This window comes from Ambystoma mexicanum, chromosome 4q (genome assembly GCF_040938575.1).
Source record: "Ambystoma mexicanum isolate Mex_15411 chromosome 4q, UKY_AmexF1_1, whole genome shotgun sequence".
NCBI lineage: Eukaryota > Metazoa > Chordata > Amphibia > Caudata > Ambystomatidae > Ambystoma > Ambystoma mexicanum.
In genome coordinates, this window is record NC_090928.1 from 269,146,407 (window position 1) to 269,158,092 (window position 11,686).

Here is an 11,686-nt window from a genome sequence, read left to right on the forward strand (position 1 = left end):
AATGTACTGGGGAGAGGTATGCGATATTATGTCTGTGATTTTTGAATGCACCATCGAGCCTATCCAACTGAATTGCTTATTTCACAGGTTCAAGCAGCTATGACGTGGCTTTCACACACTACCGAGCCTCCTTATGTTATTGGCAATTAGATGCATACGGTTACAATGGCTGCGCTCCACCTCCCAATCCGTGACACACTGGCTACGGGCCATCACATGGGCCTCTGACCAAGAGGAATGCTGGTCCTTGCTGCAGCCCATAGGCTGCAAACCAGTGGACATTTGGCCACCATTCCGTAACTATTTACGGTCTATACAGGCGAATGCCCGATACATTGGGGACTCACCGAACAGTTATTAGCTCCCCTTCTAAATACTGTTTTTACTATTTTTTGTTTGTTTTCTAAATGGATGATTTGGTTGAGAAGTGTTAAACGTTGATTAATTATAACTGTGTAATACTAAGTAATTAAATTAAAAATAAATAAACATTCTGTGTCTGATTCATGGAATTTTTTGCACGCTTCAAAGTGCAAAGTCAATACAAAGTCATTTTTGCAGTACAAAATGACTTTGTACTGACTTTGCACTGCAAAAGGGTTTCTGTCGGCAGTGCAAAGTCACTTTGAACCATGCAAGAAATTCTGTGAATCGGGCCCTGTGTGTATTTTTTCAACCTCAACCCCACTTCTCCCTGGGGTAAAAATTCTCTCTCCTGTATTCTCATACCAGGAGGGGTGTGCAGACCATAGGAGGCAGTGGGTGCAATGCACTTCAACAGCTCAATGCTGGAACAATGGCACCTGTCAAAGTAAAAAGGCATCAAGGGACCCCAGACTGGACCTACAGTGGTAAATGTAGTATTACATCGAGGATGGGGTACCATAAATTGTTACACTTCACTTGTGGTGGAGTTTTTTTTATTTATGTTCATAGTAGGTAGATACATTGTGGAAAAAAGTAATTTAAGGTATGTATTTGTGAGGCAGAACATCACAGGCTGTCCAGAGGTTTCCCTTTATCTTGTTGGCTTAACTAACCTTCTACAATGAGTGCTGATCCCAAGGCTCATCAGAGATTTGAATAGGCCTGTGTCCCACAAGGAACCTTTAATCCCTCAGGTTAAAATACAACATGCACACTGTTTTCCATATGCAGGTAAAACCACAAGGTTGGTTGTAAGGATCCCCACTGGTGCACGGGCCCTATTTCAATTAGAGGAAGTACAGACTTACTTTACTCTCAAAATAAGGCTGCAAGGTCTCCCTTTATAGAATCCATTGCAGTGCCCATCAGTGAGCAATTTATCTGATGAAACAGTAAGTGTGATACTGATACTGCTATAATGATGTAGATATATAACTTCAATTATTTGCCGGACTGGATTTACCCCAACCCCATCTGATGGGGGTGGGAGAGTAATGAGTGTTGTCCTTCCTGGGAAGTCAGACCTTTCCCTGCTGCACACCAACAATACCTAATGGAAAAGGTCAGAAGTTCAGAAAATGTCCTGCCAGGGATACTCAAGGAAAGCAAATTCTGTAAATTACTAATGGCCTGCACCTGGCTGTTTCTTTACTATAGAAACCAGCATAAATTCTTTGTTTGCAGCTGTCAAAAAATTGCAGTCTTTTAAAAAATATACTTAGTGCTAGATTCACAAAATGTAATGCAAATAAAGAGTTTGCGAAGCACTTTTTATTTGCATTACTCTGAGTAATGTGCAAGCCCCTTCATGTACAAGGGCGGCCTGTGCATCTCTAGAGGGCCATGATGCAGCACAAATGATGCGCTGGCCAGCCCTCTTGCATCCATTAGTGTTTGGTGCATGTTAACAGCTCCCTGCACCAACCTGGATGATGGGAGTGCCTTTCATCATGATAAGCCCTTAAGGCCCCTGTCATTGTGAAATGTCTGAAAAGAAAAAAGCATTTCTATCCCTGTCTGAGCTATAGTAATGTAAGTGGGAGTGAGCCATCCGCGGACCTCCGGGCCTGGGGAGGCCCCAACTCCTCCCGCGTCCCAAAAGGAGTATGAGGCACACACAAGAGCAAAGTAATTACTGCTGTTTATTATAGTAATGGAAGGGATTGTTCCCTGTCCGTATGCATCCGGGGAGACGCTCTCGTTCTTAGTGGGGCTCGCAGGCCCTTTTTACCGCAGTATGACGCGCTACTCGCGTCACCTGGGAAAACCGTCACAAAACCTATCGACACTTCGGGTTGGCTTCCCGTGGTAGGGTTAGTATAGATGCTCATATGGAGGAATATTAGTGGATAAGGACGGGTCAGGTGGCACACTTGGGATGTCCCTAACACTTGCTACAATAAATTGGTTACATGTGGACCCTTGGTGGTTGGCTAACTGAAATGGCATCATTGAGGAGCCCCTCGTACTCTGATTGGTTCCCTCATGCACCCCCAAGCCTGGGACCATCGGTGTTCCCAGCCCGCGAGGTACCTGGTGTTGGGAACATTGTGCAACTATGTGTTAGTGGCGGACAATGGACAGGTCTTGCTAGTGGCTGATGATCACGCCTTTCCCATCGGCGTAGGTGTCCAACCTGTCGCTTGGTTGTTGCAGTCTGTGTCCCAGACGTGGGACCCCGACGACTTTCTGTCTCGCAAGCTTGGCTTCTTTTCAGTTTGGTTTGGTCACGTGTGGAGAGACCGTAGCTGGAGCAGAATTATGAGCATTTGATTTGTTTTTCGGCCCAGAGGGGCGCTTGGAGGCGGCAGGTGTAACCTTGGTACTGAGAGCTCGGCATGTGGGTTGCAACATTGTGGCCTTGGCTGTGGGCTCTCGCTGGGACTCGTTCTGCATGGTCAGCGCATTGCTTTTCATCTCAAGAGGGTTTTTGTCTTAGAGGCTCCGGCCTGGGGACTCTTGCTTTGTGGCCTACTCGGGCCTAGTTTTCTGGGAGGTGGTATATAATCCATTACATGGGTGCTGCAGGGCGACAGAGTGTCATAAGTAGCAGTGGATATATATGGAGGCGTCTCTATGAGGACAGGGTAGCATGAAGCGTCTGCAAGCGTATACACAAGCTCTTCAGGCATCTTGCGTTTCTGCGGTGATGTAGGAGGCCTATGTGAAAAATAACAACAATGTATGTCCGTGGGTGTGTCAGTCCGCTACGTCATAGCACTGAGTGTGTTCTTCATGTGTGTTGGTGTGTGAGTGACCAGTGTGCATGGTGGCACATGTTTTCTTGTCTGTTGGCTATGTCGTCATGGCATCTCTAACGATGTGGATACTTGTGGCTGTTGTTTTAGTCGATCTGGTCCATATCGCAGGTGTCGGCTTGACCAGGGCATGGTAGTGGGCATGCTCCTCGTGCATGTGGGCCACAAACACATGGTACCCTGTCGTCTGGTAAGGAGTTGAGCGGGTCAAACTCCTCTCGCGGGGGGTGCTTGGGCCGTGATCCTCTAGGCCAGGGTCTGGATGAGAATGGGGGAAGTGTGTTTTCCCATTTTCCCACTTTAGTCCTCCGCGTGGTCTCCATACCTTTGTTATTCCTCCTAAGTGTCCATACTGGTTCACATGATCTTCAAATTACTAGTATATATACACACATCCACCACCGGGTTTGCAGTAGACCCACTTTCCAACATAGCTCTTCGGGTTCCTTGGGTTTTCTACCTTCACAAATGGCGGGTGCAAGTCATTTTCTAATATTTGCTTGCGCAATCTCTCCCGTTCCTTTTTTATTATTATATCTGTGTGTTTGTCGTCTTCTGCTGGCATCAAGGCGTGCATGCCGATCATTTCCATCATTTCATCGTCGTCCGTGCTGTCCGAGCTTTCCACAACCTTAATCCTAAAAGGGCAGCCATACCCAGTATTATGCACCCAGCTATTATTCTAAGGCCATCTGACAACCATGATGGCATCCACGACCACAAATAGGAAAACCAGCTGCCATCTTTCTTCACTCCTTTAGCTTCTTCTTCCATCTTGGCGTGCATCTTGGCAAGTTGTGATACTGCCTCAGTAAGTTTGCCGTTGTCTGCGTCATTAGCAGGGAACAATGTGCAACATGATTTTCCAATTTTTGCACAAACTCCTCCTTCCATTGCAGTAAGGAGATCCTTCACATATCTATTCTGTAGTGCTACCATTCGTACTGCCCTCAATTCTTCTTTTATTGCATTGAATCCATTGACAGTGGAGTTTATTGTCATCATTAGCTCCCATCTTGTGATCTGGAGCCATTTTGCATTTGCATATGCCTGCAGTCCTGGATGTATTATTGATGAGAAGAACAATGCTGCTCTGCTAAACAGTCTGTGTCTTGGTGGAATGTCACTGAGAGCTGTTTTTCGATCTTCCCCACAGGTAGTTCCCCGTCAGTGGTTCTCCTTGTCTTTTCACTCTTGACAATATATTTGTGTCGTTATTTTCTTTTCCTCCTCCAATCGTCACAGATCTTTTCCTCCTTTTATTCCCTTCGTCCATCTTAGGGAATTTCCCCAAATTCACATCTTTCTTTGGTACTACTAGGGATGGTACATTTATGTGTACCATTGTGCATAGTCCATTCCAAGATGGCGGCAAGCTGTGGTATGGCTTATCTCCGCAGGCCCAATAGTGGTCCATTACAACTACTGTACCGGCACCCTCCTTAGTTATGGTCACTATCCTTTTGCAGTTGCTGTTCCTTCCGACATGGACTTCGCTGTTGTGTTGATAACATAGTGTCGGTGCAGTTAGTAGAAGTATTGATACCGAGTCTTCGTCCTTCTCTAACAAGGTCACCAGTCCAGCTGTCTTTATCCATCCATTGTAACACTTGTTGTTTTCTTCGTCTATTTTTGCCATATTTGGTTTTGTCAGTGTTACCATCTCGCTCCCCACAACCCCGTCTGTCCATCCTTCCTTCGTGTATACTTTCCCGTATATATTAGCAGCAGTGGTCTTTCCCAGCACCCCATTACTCCAGCAACTTCACTTGCGCGCCATTCGCATGGTAGGTAATTCAACGTTACTCCCTTCGTCTCTCCTTTGTCTGGCCCATCCGTCACGTACTAGAGCCCTTCTGTTAGTTGCCAGTAGTTATTGTACATGTGAAGTGTCTTGATGAAGTTATTTTCATACGAGTATGTGTCTCTCGTCTTCCACTTTATTATTGCCATTCTCCCTTGGAAATGTCCTTTTGTTTGGAACAGGGCCAGGTATATCAGGCATTCTACTGATGTTGCTGGTACTTCAGTAGCCACAAAGGTTCCGAAGGCGCTCATGGCGTATGGGATCAATGAGCACACATAGCAGTTGTCCTTAGTTGTCCCCTTACCAATTCTGGACATGTGCTGATGCCACATGTTGTTTGAGACGTGTGCGGAATCTGTAAGATATGTTTCAACCCCTTTATTATCAACAGATGTGCTATGTTTAATCCTCCCCCATTTACTCTTGTTTTACTCATACCACCTGACACCGTACCTGTTGCAGCCCTGGTGGGGGGTTCATTAGTAGGAGGTGCAGCCATGACATAAGAAGCATAGTGTGCCTGCCAGACAGTGGCAGCAAGTAGACCAGTGATAAACAACAAGCCTATCATTTTTAATACAATAGCTAATATCACCAGCATTTTCCTCTTACCTTTGCTGCGGTCCTGCAGCTTATTATTTTTGACGATATAGATGCATGCCTGAAAATTTCTAAAAATAAGCATTAATTTTGTTAGTTTTGTTTATTCAAGCTCTCCCTATCAAGTAATCGTTTAATGCCCAAGCGAAAAGCTGTTCCCACGCGTATCTTAGTGACCTATCTCTTAGGGCTGGTAAGTGCTCATGGAGGTGTGGGAACGATTGCTCTATGGCCAGAAGGAACGTGTTGTAATACACACATATTTTTCGCTTCTCTAAATATTTTGGTCTTTTTATAACATATAGAAATTGGTGTGACAGTGCTTCAGGTGTGTCGTCGTCTGTGGGCAGCATTTACCCCTGGGCAAAACGCAACGTTAGTTACTTCAGTTTTCTTTATACATAAACAGTAGTACGCGACACCTGCATGTGCGAGATAAAAAGAGAAAGAGAACATGCATGTGTCTACAAGTGTGGTGCAATATGGCAGTTTGTTAGACAATGGCCCTCATTAGGACCCTGGCGTTAAGGGGTTAACAGCGCCGTAAAATGTGTCAGTGCCTTTAAACCCTTAACGCCTTACTACGAGGTCCCTTTGCGGGACCCGACCTTAACGGCTGGTCTAGACCAGCCGTTAAAGTAGGGGCCTGCAAAGGGACTCTCGAGGTAAGTACGATGCCGCAATTTGCGGTACCGTACTTACCGCCGTTCCCATTCCCATTATGCCCTATGGGGCAAAAATGGGAATGGGAAAGGGCCATGGTGGCATGGGGAATTACTGCCCCGCCAAACTTGGAATGGGGTGGTAATTCCCCATTCCGCCATGGCGGACTCCGGCATCGACCACGGTGCTAATAGCAACATGGTTTTCTGCCGGAGTCCTAATGAGGGCCAATGTCCTTTATTTTAGGTAGTGGCAGGGGCGGGGCTGGCCGGGGCGGTGTTTTGTTTGCTCTGGGATCTCGTGACCATTGGGTGGGCTATGGGCAATTGTCCATTTGAGTCCTTAGGGGTGTCCTGAGTTTGGGAGGGGTCAGGGGCTGTGTCACCGTTGTCTTTTGTTGCTGTTGCTGCTGCTTTGTCTTCCGTTGCTGTTGCTGCTGCGTTGGCCCTGTCGTCGACGCAAGGGCGGGTCTGATCTTTGTAGGGCTTGATGTCGTGCAGGTGAGTCCAGACCTGTTTATCCCGGAGCTTCACTGCTCTAGTGGTTACTTTCTCGACCTGGTGGGGCCCAGTAAACCTTGGGCTATTCCACTTTCTATTAAAATTGCGAAGGAGGACGTGATCCCCCTCGCTTACTGTTCACTGTGCTGCTTGCTCCTGTCCTTCAATTGTTTTGTCTTCTTTTTGGGTGGTCTTCGACCCGCCCCGCATCCTCTCGAGCTGTTGAGAGATAAAGGCGACATAGTAATCAAGGAATATATATATTCGTACATTTCATCAGCAAAAACAGTTTGAACAGAGTGCCAATCTGTTATGGCCCTTGATGGTGGTGTCAGTGGGAGGTGCATTTGGTGCCCGGTCACCACCTTGTGGGGTGTGAGGTGATGATCCAACCGTGGCCTGTTTCTTAACTCAGATAGGGCTGAGGGGAGACAGTAGAGCCAGCTTTTTTGCTAGATTGCTGAATTTTTGCTATCTCTTCTTTTAGGAGGCCGTTGAGGCGTTCACAAACGCCATTCGCCTGTGGGTGGTACGCACATGCAAACCTGTGCTTGATACCAAGGAGAGCAGTTATGTGCTGGAACATTTAATTGGCAAAGTGTGGGCCATTGTCTGACCGCAACACTTCGCCACCCACCACCTTGGGAACACCTCCCTCACCAGGAACTTTGCTGCTCTAAAGGCGTCTGCATGGGGGCATGGACCGGCTTCGATCCACCTTGAAAATGGGCATACTACCACAATCATGTATCTGTACCCTTGAAATACGTTGATCATGTCAACGTAGTCAATGTGGAGATGTAGAAAGGGTCCTTCCGGCCGGGGTATAATACCTTTGATCACTTGTAGCGTGTGACCGGCCGTAAATTGTTGGCAAGTGAGACAATTGCTAATGAAATTTGCAATGTGTGAATTTAGCTCGGGACAGAACCATCCCTCTTTTATTCGTGCTGCAATCACCTCTTTTCCTGTGTGTGCGGGATGATGTAGTTGGGCCAGGGCTGTTTTCAATAGGGCCAGGGGCATCACTATTTTGCCTGTATTGTTTTGTCGCCATAACGCGTCTGTGGGGGACATTGTGCATCCCCTTTTGACCCAGAGCTCTTTCTCTGCCATGGGTGCCGCTGCCTGTAACTCCATTATTTCATTCTCAGGGATATGAGTGTACCCATCCTTCATCAGCATCTATCTTTCCCCCACTCTCCCCTTATCTTTTTCTTTTTCTCGGGGGATCCAAATCTCCCCGTAGTACGCAGCATGTTTAGCATGTGCGTCTGCTGTTTCATTACCTTTGGAAATATGATCATCCCCATTTGTATGGGCCTGACACTTCACCAATGCCACTTCTTTGGGGTCTTCAATTAGATCAATTAGTTCAGCAAGTAGTAGGGCATGTTGCAGTGGGGTGCCATCTGCCCTTCTGAACCCTCTTCGCTGCCACTTAACCCAGAATGTACAGTTGATGTGACGTATGCACTGTCACAATATATAGTTACTCTTTTGTCATTGCTTTCTTTTTGTGCTAAAATTAGGGCCACTAACTCTGCTGCCTGGGCAGAGTAGTGTTGTGGTAGCTGGACACATTTCACTGGGACATATGTCCAATCCCTACCGCCAAACCCCCCGGCACTATTAGCGCCGGATCACGGGTTTGTCGGAAGGGTTATTGCCCATTCCCCATTGGGCCCATTCGGGAATTCCTCATTCCCCATTGGGCCCAATGGGGAAAATTTGCGCTGTTACCGCTGGCGGATTTCCCGCTGGCAGTAATCGCGCCGAAAATCAGCAATTTTGCCGCATATTTCCCAAATCTGCCAAAGCCATGATCTGGCGGACCCTTAAATGAAACGGTAATAGCACTACCGCCGCATTTAAGGGTTACCGCCAGACTCGTGATGAGGCACATGGCATCCACACACTATTCAAGCCCATAAGAAGGAAAGCACACAGATTGCTCCCCAGTGCTTCCTAGATGTTAAGGAAGACACGTTATTAGCCCATCTCATGTATATAGAAAAGAAATGAAAAGCAGGAAGTTAAATCCAGGGGACGACAGAGGCCACATTGATGGCTGAATTAACTACCTTTTGCAGTTATTTGTATTATACAAGTATTTCCTATGGAGGAGCTGCACACCAAGTATGAAAAATGCAACGGGCAGCGTTAGCAGAGTTTTACTTTTAAAGGCATTGGCATTTATTAAATGTTATCTGCAGAGAAAAGCTTTTTGGCTGACAGCCGACGCAACTAAAGCTGTACTAGCTATAAAATGTGGCATGCATTTCTTGTATTAACCGTTTTCATTATGTGGCACTACAAGTGCATGTTGTTTACCATATAACGGATTTTGCATGAATGCTCATGTCCCAGTTGTCATGTTTGCATTGTGTACAATGCCTTGTGTATTCAGTCCTCTAACGGCAGACTCTCAATTAGTCAAACACGTTTTGCCTTGCCCTGATGGCCCCCATGCTGGGTGTACTCCGTTTATGTGTGTGCTAGTTGTGCTTTAGCACCACATTACATTACATAGTTTGCACTAGTTGTTGTGGTAGGTCAAGAGACGGAGACAGACCAAATGGTGGCATTTCATAGTATCTCTTTTATTCAAATTATAAGAGAAGACTTGTCTATCCCTAGTCTAAGGTTTTTCCCTGCCTAACACAAAACTAACTATGGTGCTCGTCGTCAACAGTGTAGTCCAAGGCAATAGTCCATCCTATGTCACAAAAGCGAATCTATGCTGACGCTATCACTAAACAAAACAACAAAAGAGGTACAGGAGAATGGCTCCCTTCTCCTGGACGAGCTTTCCCAGCTTCAGTACGCTGTTCTTAAATAGTTCTTGGTGATTTCATTAACCAGGTCATTCCGTTCTTCTAGGGGACTCTTGCACCTCTGGGATCTCCCCCTTTCTCCTGCATCCCCCTGCGATTCTCTCTCCTATGAATAATTATGTCAGGGAGGATTAGGCTTAGTCCCATATGTTTGCAGAATCTTATGAGATATTATTGTTTTACTGGAACGAGTAAACTGTGTCCCGTAGTTCTTTGCACACTTCTGAATAGTTACGGCTTCACTGGGACGGGTAGGCTGTCTCAATCACTTCCTCCCGGGTTCCTACCCGGGTCTCCCGCCTCTCCCGTTGCCTTTCTCCGTACAGGCTAGCATCACTGGTTGATTGCTCAGAATCTGCGTTCCTTCCAGTCCTTCGTTCCTCTCTGCTGTGGCTCCGTGTTGCTACTGTTGGAGCAGTCTCAGAGCCATTTCACGGACCGCACAGTCCACCTTCCCCAGGTCATGCAACTTCTCTTCTGCTGCTGCTTTTCTCGGGTTTGGCTTCATCAGCGTGACACAGTCCTCTGTGTCTCCTCTCTCCAAGGCTGATCCTCCTGACAGAGGATCTTCGATTTCGTACTTATGTCTGGCCAGTCCCAGGTTTGAACTTCTTGGTCTCTCCCCATGATTCTTCAAATCCTCCTCCTGTTATTATGCTACTCTGAGGTGTTGCCAGTATGGAGCTGTAGTCCTTTCCTAATGTCGAACTCACACTCTTTATTCATCCAGTCAACCTCTTTGTCCCAGTGTCAGGCAGATTGTTATCTTCACCGTTTTTTAAGACTTTCCTCGTTTCAGTGTCAGGCAGGCCTTCCTCTTCTTCAGAGAAGTAACAAAGGCAAACCGTTATTAGTTCAATATGGATTTCCTGAAGCCCTGAGGATATGAGGGGAACATATGACCCATCACAAATGTTTGTTAAGGTTTATGCAACAAGCTTCAAATGTACAAAACTCAAATTTTACCCAAAAGGATTTTTTCAGTTAAAAAAACGGAATCCCCACAAACATACAGATAATCACGTGTGAAGCAAATGCTCAATGCAAGAATACAAAGGACACATACAAATACAATTTTTCAGAAATAATGTTCTCTTCAATATGCAATATATGCACACAAAAGGAAAACAGACAATTGAATCGTACAGTGCAAGGACTCATAGTGTGAACTCAAGACAAGCCCAAATAGTTATATAGGTTGTTGTATTATTTGATATGATAATAAATCAATCAAATCAAAACTGGCAATCAAACAGTCAATCAGTCTAATAGAAGAGACACTGTATGAATGTGTGTCTTCTATGACGGGCTCTGGAGGGGATGTCTCCTAATCTTCCCATATCTAGTTTCAAAATAGGGCTGGTTTTTCCCAGGACTTGAGGGGCTCATATGACAGGGGGTTAGGGAGTTCCTTGCAGTCACTCCCTGCATGGTCCCGCTTACCGCCACCCCTAGGGGCAATGTTGGGTAGCGGGCTCACCTCCCTAGCCTCACAAAGAAGGGCTCCCCTCTGCAGAGAAGTGACAAGATCCCTAATTCGTCACATTGTTCTGAGAGGATATAAGTGCCAGTCCTTGCTTTATTCAGTAAACCTTTCCCCCTGCTGGTGGTACCATAAAAAAACAAACCTAGTTTCAAACTACCAATAAAACACATTGATGGCGTTTGCACATGCATTAAATATTTAGTAATTAGATTTCCTGGACCATAAACCGTGATTCTACTCTCCTCACTGTTAAAATGGTTTTCATATTGTTACCCACAACCAAAGGAGGCATTTGTTGATGTGATTCAAATGCATTCTTTTATGTTTAAGGGTAAACACACTACTCAGCCTAATGGGAAGATGTGGGGAGCTAGTTATTCTGGTACGACTCTTTACGGCCCACATGCCGGGTGCGGGAGCCAACACTTTTTTCCTGCATTAATCTGTGCATTTGGCTCCTCAGCTTTTTGGAAAAACTTGGACAGCCGTGGCTTAGGGAACTAATGAATCCACTACAGGGACTGTTTGACTTCATGATCACAGGTTCAAGTCCGTCATCTCCACTCAGTCAATTGTCATTCCAAGGTGAATTTAAAATGGCTACCATT